The 11626-nt window shown below is 38.7% G+C and overlaps 1 pseudogene; it reads right to left on the reverse strand.

Moving 5' to 3' along the window:
• Positions 1 to 1912: 1912 nt before the first annotated feature.
• On the reverse strand, positions 1913 to 2152 carry LOC129065158 (cyclin-dependent kinases regulatory subunit 2-like; annotated as a pseudogene).
• Between the last annotated feature and the right edge of the window lie 9474 nt (positions 2153 to 11626).

Here is an 11626-nt window from a genome sequence, read left to right on the forward strand (position 1 = left end):
CAAGCACCCTTTGTTCAATTCTTCAACATACCATGTCCATGTGCACACACACACGCACTTTTTTCTGTACAGCATTTAAAAAGAATAACAAATTCATATTGCTTGCAGATTTCTATCTCTAGAAATCTTGGTGACTTATTGTGGCCAGTTTATTAATTGTTTAGGGTTGTGAAACTCAAGATAATGTTAAATGTGAAGCTTTGGGACTATTTCTTTATCTCCAATGATTTTCAGACTCTTCTGTTCATAAATTCAAGTCAGGTATTTTCTCCTGAGAACCTGCCCCTGATTCACTGCACAACTCAAATTCTGCATTTAGATGTTTCCCTGTGACACTAAAATTTTTGGCTAAAATATTTGATGTTATCAAAATCATGCTATTGATATTCATATCAATTATGTCTTGAGTGTTATGTTTAGTACATCTATTAATAAAACTTGAATTATCCTCTTTTTAATTTCTGCAAAAATAATTTATAGAGACATAAATAGTAATATTAAAACTATCAACCATAAAAGTCAATACTTGACAGCAGCATATAATTTAAGAGTTGCATACATATGAATTCAGACCTTGTGATTTTTAAATGTACATACATTAGCTGCACACCAGAAATTTAGAGTTTCAGAAGCAGCAAGCTGTCAAATGATAGAGCACTGATGTTTTGAAAATGAACTTCTCAACAAAGCATAAAAATTGGCAAAGCTGAGGTAGTACATAAAATATGCACACCTTTTTGCTCCAACAAATTTACCTTAGGTATATTCATTAACACTGTTTCTTTATTGAAATTTCTGTTTAAAAAAGGCTTTATTTTGAGCCTTGAAGTGGAAATTTCCCAGAAAGGAGGAGATTTTGCTTTATTTTAGAAGCGCATTTGCAAACAATATAAAGCATAACCCTCAATTAAAAAGTCCACAACTATATTAATAAGATGTTTAATCATCTTATCACTATATTTGTCAACTCCAAAATCTTTTCACAGTAAAAAAGATCAACGGAGAAAAATAGTTTGCTATTTCCAGAAGTGGATCTATTCAAAGTGCTCTTAATTTCTGGACCAATTCTAGAATTCAAGTCTTTTATATGTAATGTAGTTTTCCTCCAAACCTGCCAACCTGTGGGTACCAATGTAAAGACAGGAGAGATGTTAATTTGATTGCAACAACATTTTTTCCACTGACTCTTGCTACACACTAATACCCGCTCTAAGTATAACCCCACTATTTCTGCTAATCCCTTAGGATGTTTCAGGTGAACTACATCTCTTTATCTATTTATTTATTTTGTCCAGTTCCTCTGGTTCATGTCCACTGCCCTCAACAAAAAACACAGGTGTTCCATTTAGAAGTGGGGAAATGTAATATTCCCCTAAAATGCATCATACCTCCTTGCTTGGGTAAAAACAATGCCCTTTCTGCTTCAGTTTCCACCACATTTCTTTCCCCCAGGGCAGGTAGAAATACTCTTGCTACCCCTGTCAATAGAAATTCCTTATAATGTTTGATAAATGCAAATGATTCCTAGGAACACCATGAAACTTATTAGTGATAATCAAGTATATATTAATTCTGGTTAGGAAAACCTCATTTCATATAAATGGAATAAGAAATGTTTAAGGAAACTGAGAACTTTTTTAATGCAACATACAAACTTTATTAACAAAAGTAACAGGTAAACTCAAACAAGCACTTACATTAAGAGAAAAAGTAACTAGAAGAAATTATAAACACCTTAAAGTAACCTATTTGAGGTTGCATTTAATTGAGCTCTGTTGCTGTGAAGAATACAGCTCATACACAGGTATGGATGAATGATTTGTACATTTTTCATGTATTCACTGAATACTACCTTATATACACATATACATTAAATTTGAAAAAGATTTATTTGATGATATCCAGGTACACTTCACTTTTGTTGGTCTTTTTGAAGAGGTTGTCTAAAGAAAAGAATATTTGGTTCTGGCTGATGAATCATGTAATGAACCCATCCTAGACTCTGTTAGACACCAAGTCTCCTCCACTCCTCTTCAGACATCAGATGGGTTTAGGGTTCTTGTTTAGAAAGTTCTCTGAGTAACTTGACATGCCAGTACTCATAGCACTCATAGAAGTATTTCTCTGAGTAATAGATCAGTTTGTGGGCCATCCTGCCAGAAAGTGAGTGTCACAAAGTGGGGGTGATGGAGCAGAAAGAATGGGTGTGATGCAGTACAGCAACCACCCACCTCAGTCCAAAGTAATGACTTGACTAGGAAAATGAGAAATTTCAACATGGATTAGTAGTGGCAGATGCAGATAATCTGACTCTAGATGAGAGAGGAATGAATGGAAGTCACACTGACCTCCTCCCAGGACCAATCTAGAATTACAAGTAAATTATGGAGAAATCACGTAGAACAAACAACTGAACAATGCAAGAGAGAAGCCTTATACCCTTGAACAGACAGAAGAATCAGCTTTAGCACAACCTAACTGGTAAGGAGTGCAGCAGAGACTAAGGAAGGCATGTGGGGTGCCCACAGGCAGCAGTGCCAGAGTCATATTGAAAAAGCCAGTTGGACCCCCTCTGAGAAGAGTGGGGTCTAAACGATAAGCGGGAATCTCGAGCCTATAGCACCAGAGCCCAAAAAGCAAACCAAAAACAGCCAGCTGTGAAAAGTGGCAGGGCTGCTTTCTGCCAGAGATCAATGGCTGGAGATGCAAAGAGCAATTTAAAGGACCAATGCATAAATTTTTACTTGCAGCCACTTACCCTGGGCTCCAGCAAAGGCAGGGAAGAGTGGGCTAAAGACACTTGAGGAGAGACTGGGGGCAGAGGTCTTGAGCACAGAACTGAGGGAGTAGCCAGGGGGATCCCAGTGCTAAGTCATCCTCCATACAGCAGTAGTCATCTTACTCAGGCAGACCACACTCCAGAGCTGCAGCTGCATGAGTGAACACAATCGCTCCACCCACAGGAGGGACTCTGCCCTGGCCCTTTGGTGCTTAAGCCTAACTGCTGAGTACAGAGAGACAGTCACATATAGTAGATGCTTGGCTAAAGGGGGTGCAGAGTGGAAAAGAGACACATGTGGAGAGACTGGAGATGGAGGCTTTGGGGGAAAACTGAGAGAATATCCACTGGGCTACTGGTGCCGAGTCATCCCTCACATGGTAGCAGCCATCAGGCTGCAACAGACCACTCCCCTCTAAGCAGAAGCAGCCTGAGGCAAAACAATAGCCCCAAACCCAGGAGGGACTGTGTGCCACGCTGTGATGCTGAAACCTGACTGCTGAGTGCAGCGTGACTAGATTAACAACTGAAGGAGTCAGACACAGAGAGTAGATTCCTGGAAGTCTTGAAGAGACTGCTAAGGTTAGAGGGGGCGAACATCACATATCACCAGAGGTGGATCCAGAAAGAAAAAAAAGATGTAAATACCAGAGGCTCCCAAGAAGAAACCCACTCTGGTCTTCTCCATGAATTGCAATATTTTCTTTACTACATAGCTTTTTAATGTTCATTTTTGTTCCATCAAGTTTCTGCATATTAAGTCATTAGGTTTTATAATAACATTTTATTTCTCTCCTTTCTTATAATAGTCTCAATCTCTTTACAGCCTTATTAATACCAGTTAATTTGCTGTTGATTGTGGAATTGGAGGGAGGGTTATTTTTGTGGATATGGGTTTGTTTCCTGGGCTTTGTGATTTTGTTCTGGCAGCACCTCCACAAAACACACAAGGTATGGTGGGCAGAACGACCCTCAGTAAACAAGCTGGTGAGAAGGATCCACCAAAGAACGAAAAAATAATCAAAATCCAATTACTTCCAGAGTGCTAACATAAATGGCATAAAAGGCATCCAAAGAGCATCAAGTTTAGTAGATCATGGAGACTGCACGACTGAATCTCACAGGCCCCCTACCATAGAAGTTTACACCACAAAGTCAGGAAGTCAAAACAGATCAATTTAAGAAGAAGCAAAAAAAAAAAAAAAAGAAGAAGAAGAAGAAGAGTCTCAAAAATAATGGGAAGACAAAGAAACAGCCCTCAATTGAAGGGAAAGGAGGAATCCTGAGAAAGAGTATGAAATGAAATAGAGGCAATTAAACTATCAGATATTGAGTTCAAAACAGTGGATCTAATGAAGTTCAGTGAGCTCAGTGAACTCAGAGAATTACCAAAAACTACAGAGAAACTACAAGGAACTCACTGCAAACTATATCAGCATGAAAAAAATCATACAAACTATCAATAAGAAGCAAGAGGAAATGAAGAATACAATTTCTGAATTGAAGAACACAGTAGAAGGAATCAAAAGTAGGCTGGACTAAGCAGAGGATCAAATCAGCAAGCTGGAGGACAAGGTAAAAAAAGCTCGCAGGAACAGAAAGAAAATGAAAAGAAGATTCCAAAAGAATGAAGAGGCATTGAGGGAAATGTAGGACAACCTGAAACTTAATAATATCTATATAATAGGGATAGCAGAAGGAGAAGAAGAGGAGCAAGGGATAGAGAACCTGTTTGAAAAAGTAATGATGGAAAACTACCCTAAATGGAGGAAATAAATAGTCACACAAGTCCAGGAAGCATAACTAGAAGGTGACTTCTCAACAGAAACACTATAAGCCAGAAAAGAATGTCAAGAAATATTCCAAATAATGAAAAGCCATGGCCTGCTGCCAAGATTTCTTTATCCAGCAGGGCTATCAATTAAAATGGAAGGTGAATTAAGGAGTTTCCTAGACAAAAAAAAAAAAAAAAAAAAGACTTAAAGAATACACCTCTATCAAACCAGCACTGCAAGATATGCTAAAGGGACTGCTTAAGGAGATGAAGAAAAAGAGTGAGAAATATAGATTCACAGGTAAAAAAGGATAAAATTAATAAGTATCTATCAGTAATAACTTTAAGTGTACGTGGATTAAATACTCCAATGAAAAGACATAGGGTAGCTGAATGGATTAGAAAATGTGACAAGCATGCATGCTGGCTACAAGAGACCCACTCAAAAAGAGAAATCTATAAACACTGAAAATAAAGTAATGGAAAAAGTTATTCCAAGCAAATGTAAGTAAAGGAAAGTGGTGGTAGTAATACTTATATCAGACAAACTACATTTCAAAACAAAGCCCTAAAAAGTGACCCAAAAGGACACTTTATAATATTCAAAGCAAGAATCGATCAAGAAGACATAAACATGTTAAACCTATATGCATCCAACAAAGAAGCAGCCCAATATATAAGGAAAATCTTGGAGGATTTCAAGGAAGATATAGACAGTAATACACACTAATAGTAGGGGATTTTAACACCCCACTGTCAAGAGTGGATAGATCTTCCAAGCAGGATATCAAGAGGGATATTGTGAAAATGAACAAAACATTAGATCAAATGGAGGTAACTGACATATACAGAACCTCTCATGTGAAAGAAGCAAAATACACACTTTTCAAATACACATGGAATATTTTCAAAGATAGATTATGAAAGGACAAAAAAGAAGCCTCAAGAAATTCAAGAAAGTTGAAATCATTACAAGCATTTTCTCAGACCATAATGGCTTGAAACTTGAAACCAACCTCAAGGTAAAAACCCAAACACAGTCAAATTCTTGGAGACTGAAAGATATGTTATTAAACAATGAATGTGTTAATAATGATATCAAAGAAGAAATCTAAAAGGTTCTGGAAACAAATGAAAATGAACACACAACAGTCTAAAACTTATGGGACACAGTGAAGGCAGTCTTGAGAGGGAAGTTCATAGCCATACCAGCTTGCCTAAAAAAGATAGAAATATTTCAAATATACGACCTAAACCTCCAGCTTCAGGAACTGGAGAAACAACCAAAAAATCCAAGAGCAAGTAGAAGAAAAGAAATAATCAAGATCAGAGAATTGAATCACACAGAGATGAAAAGAACAATTCAAAGGATCAACTAATCGAGGAGCTGGTTCTTTGAAAAGATAAACAAAATTGACAAGCCTTTAACCAGACTCATAAAGAAAAAGAGGGAGAGGACCCAAATAAATAATATCAGGAATGAAAGAGGAGAAATAACAACTGATTCCACAGAAATGCAAAGGATTGTAAGAAATTACTATGAAAAATTAAATGCCAAGAAATTAGAAAACCTCGATGAAATGGACCAATTTCTAGCAAAACATAACCTTCCAACACTGAATGAAGAAGAAGCAGAAAGCCTGAACAGACCGATAACAGCTGATGAAAGTGAAGCAGTAATCAAAAAACTCCCAGCACACAAAAGCACTGGACCAGATGGTTTCACTGGAGAATTTTACAAAAAATTGAAGGAAGTGCTATCCCTTGTCCTTGTCAGACAATTCCAAAAAATCAATGAAAGAGAAGAATCCCAAACTCTTTTTATGAAGCCAACATGATTCTAATCAGATAAAACCATATAAAGACACAATCAAGAAAGAAAACTATTGGCAAATATTGGTGTTGAACATAGACCCTAAAATCCTCAACAAAACATTGGTAAACTGTATCCAGCAATATATTAAAAAGGTCATCCACCACGATCAAGTGCGACTCATACCAGGGATGTAAGAATGGTTCAGTATTAACAAATCAATAAATGTAATACATCACATAAACAAAAGGAAAGACAAAAAATTTATGATCATATCAATAGATGAGAAAAAATCATTTGATGAGGTACAGCATTCATTTATGATAAAAACACTCAGCAAAGAAGAAGAAAAAGGAGCATACCTCAACATAATAAAGGCCATATATGGAAAACCTGCAAGACAAGGATTTCTGCTTTCACCACTTCTATTCAACATAACATTGGAAGTCCTAGCCACAGCTATCATACAAGAAAAAGAAATAAAAGGCATCCAAATTTGAAAGGTGGAAGTAAAACTGTCATTGTTTGCAGATGACATGACAGTGTATGTAGAAAACCCTGTAGACTCCATCAAAAAACTACTCGACCTAATAACAGAAACAGTGGGTTACAAAGTCAATATTCAGAAATTGAAGACATTTTTGTACATCAACAATGAAATATCAAAATCAGAAATCATCAAGAACATCCCATTTTCTATAGCAACAAGAAAAATAAAGTACTTATGAATAAACTTAACCAAGGAGGTAAAAAACCTGTACTCATAAAACTATACAGCACTGAAGAAAGAAATTAAGGAAGACACAAATAAATGGAAGCATATAACATGTTCATGGATTGGAAGAATAAATATTATCAAAATATCCATACTACCCAAAGCAATTTATAGATTCAACACAATCTCTATTAAAATACCAATGACGTATTTCATATTTCACAGATACAGAACAAACATTTCAAAAATGTATATGTAACCGTAAATGACGCCTAGTATCCACTGCAATTTTGAGAAAGAAAAACAAAGTAGGAGGGATCACAATTCTTGACATCAAACTATATTACAAGGCCACTATAATCAAAACAATCCAGTATTGGCATAAGAATAGACACATAAATCAATGGAACAGAATAGAGAGCCAAGAAATAAATCCATGTCTCTATGGTTAATTAATATTTGATAAAGGGGGCAGAAGCATAATATGGAGTAAAAGTAGCCTCTTCAAAAAACAGTGTGAGGAGATCTGGACAGATGCATGCCAAAAAATGAAACTCAACAACTAACTTAACCCATACACAAAAATAAACTCAAGATTGACAAAAGATTTAAATATAAGTTGCGACACCATGCAAGTTCTAGAAGAGAATATTGGCAGTAAACTTCCAGATGTCCCCTAGAGCAAGAAACATAAGGGAAAGAATAAACAAATGTGACTTCATCAAAATAAGAAGCTTTTACACAGCTACAGGAAACATCAGCAAATTGAAAGCAGGACTAACCTTCGGAGAAAATATATTTGCCAATGATACATTGGTCAAGGGTTTGATCTCCAAAATATATAAAGAACTCACATGACTCCACTCCAAGACAAATAATCCAATTAAAAAATGGGCAAAGGACCTGAACAGATACTTCTTCAAGGAGGACATACACAGGGCCCAGAGACTTATGAAAGGATGCTCAGCATCATTAGCCATCAGAGAGATGCAAATTAAAACCACAATGAGATACCACTTCACACTGGTCAGAATGGCCATGATAAACAAATCAAGAAACAAGTGCTGAATAGGTTATGGAGGAGAGGGAACCCTAGTACACTGTTGGTGGGAATGGAAACTGGTGCAGCCACTGTGGAAAACAGTTTGGAATTTCCTCAAAAAACTAAAAACGGAACTGCCTGTTGACCCAGCTATTCCACTGCTGGGATATACCCTAAGAATCCCGAAACACCAATTCCAAAGAACCTGTGAATCCCAATGTTCATAGCATCAGAATTTAGCCAAGTCTGGAGGCAACCTAAGTGCACATCAATAAATGAGTGGATCAGAAAATCATGGTACATTTACACAATGGGATACTCCACAGCTGAAAGTAATAACAAGCTCCTACCATTAGCAACAACATGGATGGAACTGTCGAATATTATGCTCAACAAAATAAGCCAGTGGGTGAAAGACAAATGCCATATCATCTCACCTATAACTGGAACCTAATCAACAAAATAAGCAAAATAAATATAACCAGTGACATTGAAAAAAATACCAAATGGACAGTAACCAGAGGGAAGGCAAGAGGGGTGGGGTAAGAAATGAAAGGGTCAAGTGAAGGAAGATGTATAAAGGACCCGTGGACAAACCAAAATGGGGAAGGATTGAGAGTGGGAGGTGAGTGTGGTTGGGGCAGCGGAATGTGGTGGCGGGAAAATGGAGACAACTGTACTCAAACATTAAAAAAATAAAAATGTAGCAGATAAAACAACAATATTTATGACTATTTCAAATGTGCATATCCTTTGACATAGTGATACCACTTTGAGGAGGATATATGAATATTTGTATTTATGTTTCTTACTGTAACACTGTTGGAGGAGGCAAAATCTGGAAGCAAATGGAATATCCATGAATAAAGTGATGATTGCATAAATCACAGTACATCCAAAGGACAGTGTTCTGCAACTATTAAAATAAATCAACTAGATCTATTTGACCTGGGTTTTTCTAACATATTATTGAATAAATTGGCAAGTCACAAAGTAATGTATATAATTATATGTTTCATAAAGATAGAAACATAGCATGTATATATGTTTATATATAACATAAATTATATGTTATAATCTATATAACTATATATAATTTATAATATACATTATATGTATATTACATACTATATATTATAAATTATATCTAGTATGTTATGTATATATAGGAAATAGTTTGTGTGTATGTATGTATATGTGTGTGTGTGTGTGTGTGTGTGTGTATATATATATATATATATATATATATATCTGTAAGTAAATAGAAAAAACTGTAGAAAGCTAATGTTATGGTGTTAACACTAGTTTCCCCAAAAGGCAAACATAGAGACAATAAAGACATATCAAAAATTAAATCTTTAGACTATTTTCTTAGTTATGATGATCACTTATTCATGTGTAATTAAAATATTTTAGTTGAAGTAAATGTGGAAAAACCCTATCAAAAATAAGCAAAGAGAAAATTCAATAGTGTTATTTTCACAGGTAAGAAATAGATATTATTAATATATAACTATGGTAATCAGGCTAGGAGCCGTGAGTCTTGATATTCCAGGGTTCTCCAGACTAGCCCTCCACACAGTTGATAGCTACAGCAACCCCTTTCCTGAAACCTCAGAAGAGTTTTGCTCCAGCCCAGGGGTCCCAGACTCAGGGTCCCAGGCCTGGCATCGGTGGTACTCATCTGTCCAGGTCACAGCCTGGAGACTGGGTTCAGCCCTTTCAACTCAGCTGAAAGTCAGCACCCAGCAACTTTTTGTGCTGCTGGGGCTGTCAGGTGTAGGAGGACCCCAAGTCAAGCCACCATGCACAATCGCTGGGTACCCTGCAGCCAGAAGTTGTAACTGTGGCTGCTGAGGGTCATCCCATCTGCCTCCTGGAAAGATGAATGTTTTTGTGGAGCCGAGTCCAGCAAGCCAGGTGCTGTTAAGAGACTGATAGCATTCCAGTGACTTTATCATGTATATTAAAAATTAAACATTTGGAAGGAGAAAGATGGCAGAGAAGTGAATGGGAGAAACGCTGACCTCCTCCCAAGACCAAACTGGAATCGCAACTAAATAGCGGAAAAATCACCTGGAAAACAATGGAACGATATAGGGAGAGGAGCCTTGGAGCTGCAGACAGACAATGGATTCAGCTTTCACACATCTGAACTGGTGAGAAGTTCAGTGAAGGCTCGAGAAGGTGGGCTGGGCACCCACGGGCACCAGCACCAGACGGACAGTGAAACAGCCAATTGGATCCCCCTGAGAAGAACAGGGTCTGAAAAATAAATAGGGCCCCCTAGAGTATAGCAGCTGAAACCAGGAAAACACACAGACAACACGCTACCCCAAAAAGCTTAGGAGCGCTCTCTGCCAGAGACAGGTGGCTGGAGATGCAAAGAGACATTTAAAGGGCCAACGCAAAAATTTGCAGTGGCAGCTGCCTTCCTTGATCTCTGGGTAGAAGCGGCAGGAGAGTGGGCTGTTACCTGAGGAAAGATTGGCAAGGAAAACTTTGTGAAGAGAACTGAGATGGTTGCCGTTGGAGCCCCGGTGATAACTCACCTCCCACTCTGCAGCTACCACCTTGCCCAGGCATAAGAAAATTAACCTGCCTCTTAGGCACTACACACACAGCTGTGGATGTATTGGTTAGGGGCTGAGTGTAGACTGGCTGGAAGAAATAGAGGATCCCTGGCCAAAGGGCACACACAGCTACATGGAGGAACTGGAGATGGAGGGGTTGGGGAAAGAACTGGAGGATTATCTGAGATCCCCAGAGCAGACTCCCTCTCCATTCCGTAGTCCCCATTTGCGCAGGCAGGCCTCACCCCGAAAGAGGCAGAGTGGGTGCAGGCTCCGGAAGGTGTGCAATTACAACACGGTCAGCAGAAATAGTGGATCCCTAGCCCAAGGGGTCACAGAGCTGCCCAGAGACCCTTGGGGAAAGATTGGAGACAGAATTAACCAGAGATCCGAAGCTGACTCCTTCCTGTTTCCATAGTCTCCATTTTGCGCAGGCAGACCATGCCCCCAAAGATCCAAAAGAGGCGAAAGCACACAGTAGAAGACCCTAAACTGACTAGTGCCGGGGCAAGCGCACCGGTGGCAGGTGAGGGCACGAATTCCGGCAAGTATACCATCCCTGGCTGGGGCGAGGGTACTGCCCAGGTCAGAATGTGGGCGTGCCCAGGCAGGGGGGGATCCTGCCATGGCTGGTGAGCTCGATAAAGTGAGCAGGCATGAGAGTACAGAACGATCCTCAGAAATAGAGGATCCCTGGCCGAAGGGGTCACACAGCTGCCCAAAGACCCTCAAGGAGAGACTGGAGACAGTGGCGTTCTGAAGTCCCAGTGCTGACTCTTTCCTAGCTCCCGGTCTCCATCTGGTTCAGGTGGACTACTCCCCTGAGTAACAGAGGCCTACAAGGGCATGATAGTCCCACCATCAGGATGTACTGCTCCACCCTGTCGTCCCTCAGTCTCATAGATGAGAACAGAGTGACCAGACTGACAA

Source organism: Pteronotus mesoamericanus, unplaced genomic scaffold (genome assembly GCF_021234165.1).
Source record: "Pteronotus mesoamericanus isolate MK-2021 breed Mesoamerican mustached bat unplaced genomic scaffold, CSHL_Meso_final contig_173, whole genome shotgun sequence".
Taxonomy (NCBI): domain Eukaryota; kingdom Metazoa; phylum Chordata; class Mammalia; order Chiroptera; family Mormoopidae; genus Pteronotus; species Pteronotus mesoamericanus.